This window comes from Hippoglossus hippoglossus, chromosome 19, assembly GCF_009819705.1.
Source record: "Hippoglossus hippoglossus isolate fHipHip1 chromosome 19, fHipHip1.pri, whole genome shotgun sequence".
Taxonomy (NCBI): Eukaryota; Metazoa; Chordata; class Actinopteri; order Pleuronectiformes; family Pleuronectidae; genus Hippoglossus; species Hippoglossus hippoglossus.
In genome coordinates, this window is record NC_047169.1 from 6,991,397 (window position 1) to 7,002,392 (window position 10,996).

Sequence of the window (10,996 nt, forward strand, 5' to 3'; positions counted from 1 at the left end):
CAACGGAGCTCAGCACAAGCACCATCAGGATTTTAGTTCACTGCAGATTCACGTGCTTCAAAAAGGGAATGAAACAGCCACTTTTCTCCTGGTCAAAAAACCCACTTACACCCACTAACATCTGGCTTCTGTCTTCAATGGGAATGGATAGAAACAGCATTCACTCCCAGTTCAAATGACTCTGCAGGAGACACTGGTTTTTATCAGCTTCGGCTCCAATCAGCAGTGATGGAAACATGACACCCAGATGACCACTTTCTTCTTCCTGCTGATGCTGCTTCTTTTCGTTTGTGTACTTGATGCTTTTTAAATCTTGGGGAAAACGTACCAACAGCGACTTTTACTTTATCTCGTGCAAAATGCAACATCAGCTTCAAGGCAGCGAGATGAGAGCTTCTCAGTTTTCGGTTCATTCATGATATTGAACATGACGCACTGTGGGAAAAAAATAAATCCGAAAGGCAAATTCCTCCAAAAGAAGTCAACTGCAGTTTTTTATCGGTACCAACCAAACATTTTAAAGAAAAACTACATATATCCACTAATTTTTGTGTATAAGAGGTATAAGTGTTATTATATAAATTTTAATCACTGCCTATTAACTTACCATCAAAAGTAATACTTTCAGCATTTGTTTGTTGAGAATAGAGAGCAACAGAAAACATGTAGGAGGGGGAACAGGGAGCTGACAACTTAACTCAAAACTAAAGGAGACATTGTGCCCCAAAGCTTTGGAATACATTATTCTGCAACGTCAGAATGAATTAATGTGTGGATGTTTTTAAATCCTGGTTTAAGACTCACTTTCCAAACCCTGTTTATTTGTCTACCCTTTCAAGTATATTTATCAGTGTTTCGTCTCAATCGAAATCTAATTTCTTCATTTTTTTTACGATCCTGTGTTTTGTTGCATCACAGGCAATAGAGTGATTCAGGGTTTCATGTTTTTTGAAAAAGCGCTACACAAATATTTTTTACAAAAGACCCCCAGCCAGACTCGGGCCAACGACGTGGCAGCAGTCACAATTTTCGGCGTCTCACACCACTGAACGCAGTTAATTTCCAACCGAGGGGCAATTGTTCTGTGTACCTCGCATCACGTAATTACTAAAACCATTCAGCATGTCGTACTGTAGGTGCCTTCTATTTTGCAATCGCTGACTGCTGCATGTGCTATGATACATGCAAACAAAGCCCCCCGCTGTGTATATATTGCACTATTGTGCTCCTGTTGTGATCCATTATGATGATTCTATCCAATTTTTCGCGGTAGACTGCTCTTGAAATTTCCTTCTGCCTCCAGTTTCTACTGCCTCTTTTACTCAGAGAGAGAGAAACGCGTCGACCTCATGGCTCAGAATTCAGTTTTCTCTTTTTTGTATTTTGAAGGCATTTCCCATGGTGTCACATCTCGTACATATGATGCTGAACAGAGAATGGAATAGTGCACATGGTCTGTCAGCACAGCTCCTGAACAGAGCCCTTGACGAGGGGTGAGGGGGGGTGAGGACAGCTGCTGCATGGCCACCAGGCAAAACTCTACAGTTATCTCCTCTCCAACTGTTTCCTTTTGATCTCCCTAATCTGCCATTTAAAGAAGAAAGCATCCAGAGCTGCTGCTGCTGCTGCTGCACAGACACTTCTTAGCATTTCTATCCAGGCTCACGCTGCACTGAGTCTGTGTGTGTGTTTCCATAAGCTTCTCAAGTATATCAGTATGTTTATGTTTACCACATATAGTACTTCAAACCTGCGATTTAGATTAGGAGCCTACAAGATTAGAAATGAAGTGAATAAGTAATCAATTTTTACTTTTTATTTCAAATTCAAAACACTGGGCTGTAAATGAGGATTATAGTCACTATTTTCTTGGCTAAAACATCTATAAACATCTATAAAATATCAGAAAATAGGAAAAACTGCTCATTGCAACCTGCAAATTCCTCCATGCTCACATTTAAGGACACTAGGGCCGTGTCTGTTCTAATCATGTCTGTTTGGAGTGGACTGTTTGTTTATCCTGTGGTGATGCCGGTTGGAACTTACTTTCTGAAACTGTATCTGCAGTAATTGAGGCACGGCAAATAAAAGACTGGCCACAAAACCCTGGAGCTGCACCATCACTGCTGCACAAAGAGCTGTTCACCTGTTCATTCAAACCTGACTCAGTATGCAGAACCCCAGACTTGCCATTGTCGTGAAAATGCTTTTGTCTAAATCGACAACCTCACGTCCCAGTGGCTGCTAAAGAGCGCTGTCTATTCAAAGTCCATTAATGTTGAATGTATCTCGTGTCCAGATTGCACCAAATTAGACCCCGCACCTGCTTGGGCCTTTAACAATACACTTGCCAGGCGTGAAGCTGATAAGATGGTTCTAGAGATATATGCATTCCACATCCAGACAAAGTGGAGATTTCTGGAATTATTAGATAAAGAGGATATAAAGCAGGAAAAAAAAAATCATATTTAATAAGATGATTCGTCTTTGTTAACTAATCGTTTTTAACTCCACATATATATCAAGATTAAACTCTTGTTTGGTCTTTAATTTGTATCCATTCAGAGGTCAAACTAAGTCAATCTTCTGCATGTACCATCAACGTGTGCTGATATAATAAGAGTTTAACTTGGAAAAACTAAGGTGGTTCTAAATTAAAAAAAACTCTAAATGCAATCAGCCTTTTGTTCCTTTCACTGGAAAAAAAAAAACAACCCCAACAACCTACAAATGACTACAAATCCCCACACTGCCTTTATCTTTAACAGGCTCCAATTATGCGAGCTAATCTGGGCATATTTCCCTCGGGAGGCAAAGACATAATTGCCAGCAATCTACACAATGATATCAGGGCTGTTCTTGAGTGGCTTTAAAAATGGCTCGACACATCTGGGATGGACGGTGGGGGGGGGCGTTGTATGAACTCCACACTTGGCTCCATCATAAAGGGGTCAATTAGAGAAACAAACAGGCCGGGGACTCATTTAGGATGCAGGGGAACCGAGAGGGGGCAGATGGTGCATGGGCAGGAGGACGGAACCTGCCCTTGAGCAAAGATGTGGTAAGTCCAACAGCGCACAGTGACACACTCGCATGCATTTAAGCAGATGGATGACAAAACGGCAGCTATTGTTGTATTCCCATACACAAGAGGTGCTGACATGCTGTAAGAGTAAACATCAGTCTTACCGAACAGCATCTCCACGAGTTTGGTGATTCCTCCGCTTGCAGCTCTCTTCCGATATCAAGCTTCTCCTGCCTGCGTATCTCCCATCACAGAAGTTCAACAAAAAAACCAACAAAGTGCAGCTGCCTCGTCGCTCATAACCTGCTCCCCCCCTCTCTTCTGGATCTATCCCCTCTCCTTGCACTCTGACTCTCTTTAACTCTTGAGGTGAAGCGGCACTCAGTCCTCAGTCCTCCCTCAGTCAATGACACATCCTGGCTGCGAACCAAACCGCCGCAGCTGAAGAATGACACACATGTGCTTCAATTAAAAGCCTCATGCTCCGCCGATCACGGCGCCCTTCACGAAAAGGAGCGGGGAAAGAAAAGAGGCTGCGAGCGTGTGTATGCCTCTGCGTATGTAAAGAGAGAGAGCGAGAGAGAGAGAGAGAGTGTGAGGGAAAGAGGGTGAAGAGCTAAGAGAGAGAGAAAGAGCAAGAGAGTGTGAGGGAAAGAGGGTGAAGAGCTGAGAGAGAGAGAGAGAGAGAGAGAGAGAGAGAGAGAGAGAGAGAAAGAGAGAGAGAGAGAGAGAGCTGGCAGAGGACTGGCTATTAACAATATGAACATCCCACATCTCCCCCTCTTCGTCTTCTTCATCTTCTTCTTTATCTTCCACTTCTTCTCCTTTTTTTTCCCACCAGCACTCTTCTCCATTCAGGGTTCCCACCTGCCTGCTCCCTTAAGGACACTCAAATGTAATTTTCTTCCTGTCATGACAACAATAGGCATCGTTTATCAGTCTGTTTCCATTCTGAAACACTTGTGCTCATAATGCAGCTGTGAACCATCCACATTAAAATGACACACGCCACGTGAACTGAGGTTATTGAGCGTTGTTAAGCGTTTGTGATCATTGATTGTTAGGTTCACTTTGATTATAAATAATTAGTTCTGCAGCGAAAATGAATTTTTCTTCAGTGGGACTGATATAATCGCTGTCGTCATCAAACAGCATGTGTTTCAGTGTTCAAACCAAATGTAATATTTTTTTAGTAATAACACTTTTAGAGGACATATTATTTTGACCTCCACACCCCACATTTATAAATATTTATAATATCTAATAGTTCGCGCGGGGGCCTGAAGTGGTTATAATGTTGTATTTTGGGATGCAGTGCCAGAAGAGGGAAAGATAAATCTGAATATTCAAAGTGAGTAGGTGAGTGTGTACCGTCTCCTGCACGAGGGAAACTGTGGCCTCCAGAGACAAGGAGAGGTTAATTGTAAATGTTAAGTGTAACAATAGAAGGAGGTAGAAAGGAAATATTGTCCCATAGAATTCACGTTTATATTCCACACATTTCTAACCATTAGAGAGACAAACAACATCCCATTCACTCTGATGGTCAAATCTAGAGTCTAATGAATCTGCATGTCTTTGACTGTGGGAGAAATCTTAAGTAGTCTGAGAAAAAACCCACACATGGATAAACTAGGATTCGAACCAAGAACCTTGTTCCTGCAAAAACCGCTGCACCACTGTATCAACTTACCACAAATTTGCTAAATGAATTTGTTGTGAAGTAAAACAAAAGGCAACTGGTTTATACAACTGTATTTTCTAATAATATAATGAGGAAATGTTAACAGATATTTCACCGAACATATCAGTAAAATGTTTGTAGACAACATATTCGTTTTCTGCCAAAAATATTCTACTGTTTAAAGTATTTTTTAGCAATGGAGACAGAATTTAAAAAGCCAGCAGTTGACACACAGCACCTCAGATTTGTTGAACATTAGTCATCACACAGCTCTGGTCATATCAGACCATTTGTATAAAGATGTGTTTTTCAGAGGTTTTGTTGAACACATTTAAAGGGGCAGCGTGTGGGGGTTGTTATGAAAGGTCTGGAGGAAGTTTGCGAAGAGAAATGGACGATAATACAAAAAAAACAAGGGAGCGTTCACGGACGTTGTCAAATAAGCGGAAACGCGATGAGGTGAAATGAGACGAGACGACAGAAACCACAACAATATAAATTCAATTTGACAGATCAGTTTTATTACTACGCACAAAATATACGTTTGTATTCAGTCGGTTGTTGATATACTTCCATTTACATTGCTACAGATACATATTGTTATCTATTCAGGTCTAAGATCATAGTTGTAATTGTTGAGACACCAGAGATTTATGTATTTTTATTTGTTTTGCCCCGTGAACTGAGCAGATGGAGCAGATTATTGTTCACCTAATAGTCTGCTCATTTTCCTGACTAATCTGTCCATGATTACTCTGTTGATGCTGCAGAGCGGAGTTGCAGTCTGGGATCCGTGTTTCCTCGTCACGCTCCGCCACAATCCAAATAGGCCATTTTTATATATGAATAAAGCATTTTACTGCTCTGTGCAACATATTTACCTTGAAGGGCTCCAGATGCATTGTAATTTGCACAGAAATGGTCTTTGCATTTCCACTGGGAAAAGATCAGAGGAGAATATTCTGAATTTCGAGCCGATTTGCAGCAGCTTCGACTTTCAAGATAATTTCTTTCACTGGTGCAGCAGCAATTTTGTTTTGGGGTTGTGTTTTTTATTCATATGCAGCAGCAGAAAAAAAAGACACCTGCCTTAGCAACAGTTGTCCAACAACTGGCAGCTTTAAAAGCTTTAGCTCAAACTATGACACATTGTTCAGGGATAATCACAGCTCATAAGTGAAATGCTTAAAGGGTGTGATGCATCATAATGGACCAATACTTTCATTGTATCCTGTTGGCAGTGATGAAAGGTGAATAAGTATTTAAACTATGGTAAGTACATTTCATTTTCAATTTCAAAGAGAAATAATGCAATTTTACACCACTCACTTCAGTTTGAAAACTATTCCAGCTATTCAAAGGGAGTATTTGTCCTATATTAGTACAATAGAGCAGTTTTTATGAGTCTGCAGGTGATGCAACACATACTCCTGCCAATGGTTTCACACTAGTCCGCTGATCAACAGGTGGCGTCACTGTGCCAGGAAACGCAGCAAAACGCCAACACAGACGGGAAAGAAGAGAAGACTGCAAGATGGTAAACATGGAAGGGAACTATGCAAAAAAATACTAAAAAATAAAACTACTCAACAGAAATGTGACAGTAGGTATAAGGTATAAATATACAATAAGTATAATTTAAGTTTAGCATGGATAAATACATTAATTTTACTTTAAATGATCTATATTTCTTGCAGCTTGTTACAGCTTTCAGGTCATTTCACATTTGCATGAGACATTTGCTTCAAAATGGGCAGCTGTGCTTTTAGTTTTTGAAGAGGACGATTTTAACTGCATCTGAAAACTCGACTCGCTCCAGATGCACATTGGTTTTGATTTGTGGAGGCAACACGGAGGCTTGAACGCCGCCGACGGGAGGGGCCAGGCCTTCAGTGCATTGTTATTCACTCCACAGTCACTATAATCACTTCAAATAAACACAATTATTCTCACAGTCTCTATAGAAAAACCAGGCCTTAAATGTCACAAGTGTTGTGGAGATACACGCGCACACACACACACACACACACTGTTTCACGGCTTGTGTCTGCCCTGTGTGCTCCTAGCTGGCTCCTTGTCCACTTGAATAAGTGTGGTGTGGAAGCACAACACTGACGAACCCTGACAGTTTTACACTTGATTTCCGGCTGCTGCATTCAAATGAAAGAGCAGGGAGTCGGCCTCGAGCACATCGGTCATCATGGCTGCAGATCTACTGAGCATTGGCTGTGCGAACCTCTATTCACCAACATAGACTCTGCATGTAAATACATGACAGTTACTTATGAAAATCACAGACAGAGAGTAAAGAAACCGAGAGGGAAATTATTTTAAAAGCCTGTTTCTGCAAAGTCCACTCCCTGCAGAGCTTTGCATATAGCAACACTTCAGATACGAATGCAACTATAAAATCATTATTTCATCTAAAAACATACAATTTCAAAAAATCCAGTCCAGATAAATCCAGCATTGTTCGAGTTCATTTTCAAGGCTTCAGATACATTCACCGACTGCTCAGGCCACGTGACTCTGCTTCTCATGCAGGGTAATGACTCACAAACAACCCCAACGCACTGTCATCTAGAATACTGAGCAGGAACTCTACTGGTTTCACTCGAGTCTAAGATCCAGGTACAGCTCCCTGAGTAATCTGTGACCTGTTTAGATGACACAGCCATTGGGAATACTGTACAACAGGCGTGTGCTTTAAGGTGATCAGGATTTAGGTGCTGTAGTCCTGGCAGCCACGAAGTATTACAAATTTGGAAATGGAGAACCAGCCACCATCCCCTCCCTTCCCCCCAGTGTCTGCATCTCCAGATTACGCTCTCTCTCTCTCTCTCTCTGCAGGACTTCACACTGTGCAGACGTATCCTTGATGACAGATCGAGTGACATCTTAAAAATCGCTGCATTTTCTCTGCAGCCTCTGTCACAGCAAATGAAACGAGGTCAAGAAAGCACCAAACTCCAGCTGATAAATGTCCTATTTTGCAGCTCACACAATAATACTGTATTTCCGACTGCAGGTGCTTTTTTTGTGGAACTATGCATCTACAGTATGTTGGTAAACGGGAGATTCAAGAGATTTTCCATTTGTGAGGGGGAAGCGTTTGAGCAGGAAGAAAAAGGCTTAATTTTCTCTTTCAAAGAGGAAATTGTTATAAACGGTACAGGAAATGTAGGTCAACTCTCTGACTTCCGATGTATGAGCAGTCTAACTTTGAAAAATCAAATCAAAGACGAGTCAGAGTACAGTCACGTTACACTTTTAACCGGAGGTGGATTAAATTATGTCATTTAATCCACCTCTTGGCAGAGCGTCTGCACCAACATCTGTGGTGTTAACTGTGCAAAGTAGCCCCTGAATTTTTTTTACCAAGCCTGGAAAGAAAAAGCTGTATAGGGAAGACAAATCTCATTTCCCTCACTCTTGCTCCATGTCAGGCACATACAACTGCAAATATGAAGTGAACATACCAAGACACATTATTAGTCTTCGACAGGATGAATAATCTGTCCATCTATCAATGACCAAACCAGTGACAGTTGTGGTTTCTCCAAAAGGAAATGGACATGATGGAAGATAAAGGAGAGCGCCAGGCCCGCAGTGTCTCCTCATGAGACCACAATAAAATTCTGTAGATCCACAAACTGCAGATTCATAAATATCAGTCCCCATAAATATGTCTCATTTTAAAATGTAAATCCCTGAATTATTCCCGGAGAAATCAATAAAAATGTTGAGAATATTAAAGACAGAGAAAATAAATCACTGGATCTGGCTTCATGTCACCGATTGAAGCTGAACTGTAGCAAATTTACAGAAAACGAGAAAAAGCGCAACCCCTGAACTGAACAGTACCGTGGTCCTGACGCTTAGTGCGGAGAGCAGGAGGAGCAAAGGGCTTTTCTCCCGTTCTCTTTTCAGAAGAGCCACCGTATATACTTTCATTTGAGCAATCACTTCATGCAGCTAAATAAAAGGGAAAGTTAGTTCAGCTGTGAGAAGGGAACCGGTATTATTAGGCTGGTGTCACTGCAGCACAGTCTGCATTATATTAACAGTCACCTTAATTGACTTGGCTCGTCCTCCTTTCCTCCTCTCCACTGTGAAATAGACGACCGGGAAAATGGCTCGCTGAGAAACCAGTTAGTGAGACCCCGTTCGAGGACTGAAAATGTTTTATTTGGAAGCATGAATATGGCAGAAGAATCTTCAAAATAGAATTTACAAGCAATTTTTTCTATGTCCTGTCTATGGTCATGTTGCATTTTTTCACCAAATAAACCAATGCACGGCTAATTTAAGTCCAGGCCAGTTGTTTGCTCTGCTGCTCAATTTGTCTGAGCTATTGTCAGGTTCACAACGACCCAAACTAAATGGGTCAAATCCTGTATGGTTCATTTAACCGGTTCAAACAAGGCAGGTGTTAAAATCGCTCTGTGTCCGGCGTGTGTGGGGAAATGAGAGGCCGTTTCCCCCGAGGGACCGACACTCGCTGCCAATGAGCCAGTCCCATCTTAACTATCAATTAGTGGATGAGATGGCTTTGACATTGTGGCCTGCAGGAGGTCGAGGGTGTACAGCGATGATGATGTCGACGCAGAGCTAATATTTGGACGTCTTTTTTTTGCAAAAACTACATTTTAAATAGTTGCGGTGGTGTTAATTTCTTGTGTCCAAATATATCTACATGTCTTTGTTTGCAGCAGAATCCTTGTTTCAGAGAAATTTGGGCAGAGTTTCATCTGAGAGAACAAATCGCTTTCTGCTGTCTTGCAAGCAAACTGGAGCAAAATGGAGGTCGCATTAGAAAAATAAAATAAAAACATATACTCTTTCTCAGTTTGTTTTGACACGGTCAGACACTGACATCATTCAGCACACAACAAAACCCTGCAGACAGACAGACAGACAGACAGACAGACAGACAGACAGACAGATTGAAGAGTCACTGGAACCTGGAAATTTTTTTTAACTAAAAAATAAAACAGAAAGAAGATTGGACACCATTAGAATAATATAATAAAATGTGAGACTAGACAATAACCAAACTAAACTTATATAAAATTCATCAAGATTAACATAACATTATCAACATAATACATATATGTATACTGCTTACACTGCGAGGTTCGCGGCTAAAGCAAAGCCAGGGCAACACCCTGAACGGGTCAACAGTGTATCACAGGGCCAACATATAGAGGAACTATTAATTCCCATACTTATGGTCAATTTCCAGTTTCCAGTTGACCTAACCCCAGTCTGCACGTCTGTGGACTGTGGGAAGAAGACCCGGAAAAAAAGCCACGGGAACACGGGGAGAAAAATGGAAACTCCACGTAGAAAAGCTGGGATTTGAACCAGGTACCATCTCGCTGTGAGGCCTGCGTGCCGCCTTAGTGTACATCATATGAATGCAACAAACTTTTAATAGTGTAAAATAACTTTAGAAAAACACTTGGTGAGGTGATTTCAGAAACGTCTCCTCTCTCACACACACTCACTAGTCACCTCCGTCCACCTGAACAGTGTTAACATTCCCACAGGTGTCTGTTCCTGCACCACAGAGTCGGCCACTGACCCAGATTCCTACTGAAGTGTGTTCAAAATCATCAGCCTTGCACTTTTAAGTATGAATGATGATGCCCACAGGCTATTATCTGACACAGAAGAAGTCGATAACAATCTGACGATAACAAAATGAGGCCCGAGATAAGGGAGACATTAAACAATGGATATAGTAATAATCTAATCTGGTGGAAATATGTGTGGCGAGTCCACCGAGGGGGACAGAGTCATAAATCAACATTAAACGTGTCGTTTTATTGGCCGGTTGTTGATGAGAGGCTTTTTTTTTCTTGCTGCCTGATCAAGCTGGTCACTGCGGCGGAGTGACAGGTGGTGGAGAGTGAAGGTGATTTATGGCCTCTCGTACAAACAGGTGTGCAGAAAATGCTCGGAAACGGCGAAGGGGGGGGGGGGATGGTGTGGAGCGGCAAATGTATTCTGAGCACATAACGCCTGCTCGAGTGTGCACGTTTACAAGATCACAGCTGAGGAGACAGAGAGAGAGAGAGAGAGAGAGAGAGAGAGAGAGAGAGAGAGAGAGAGCTTCAAGTCAAAATAGATAAACACCTGAATGAACTGTTTAGAGTGATGCTGCGTTCCAAGAGTCCATGTGAGCACAGCCTCTCGTGATATTCAAGACCTCAGGTGTCAGATGTTTCTGAAAGCTCGTAGGTCTGATGTGTTCGTTTTCAGGGAGGACACAGAAGTCCAAT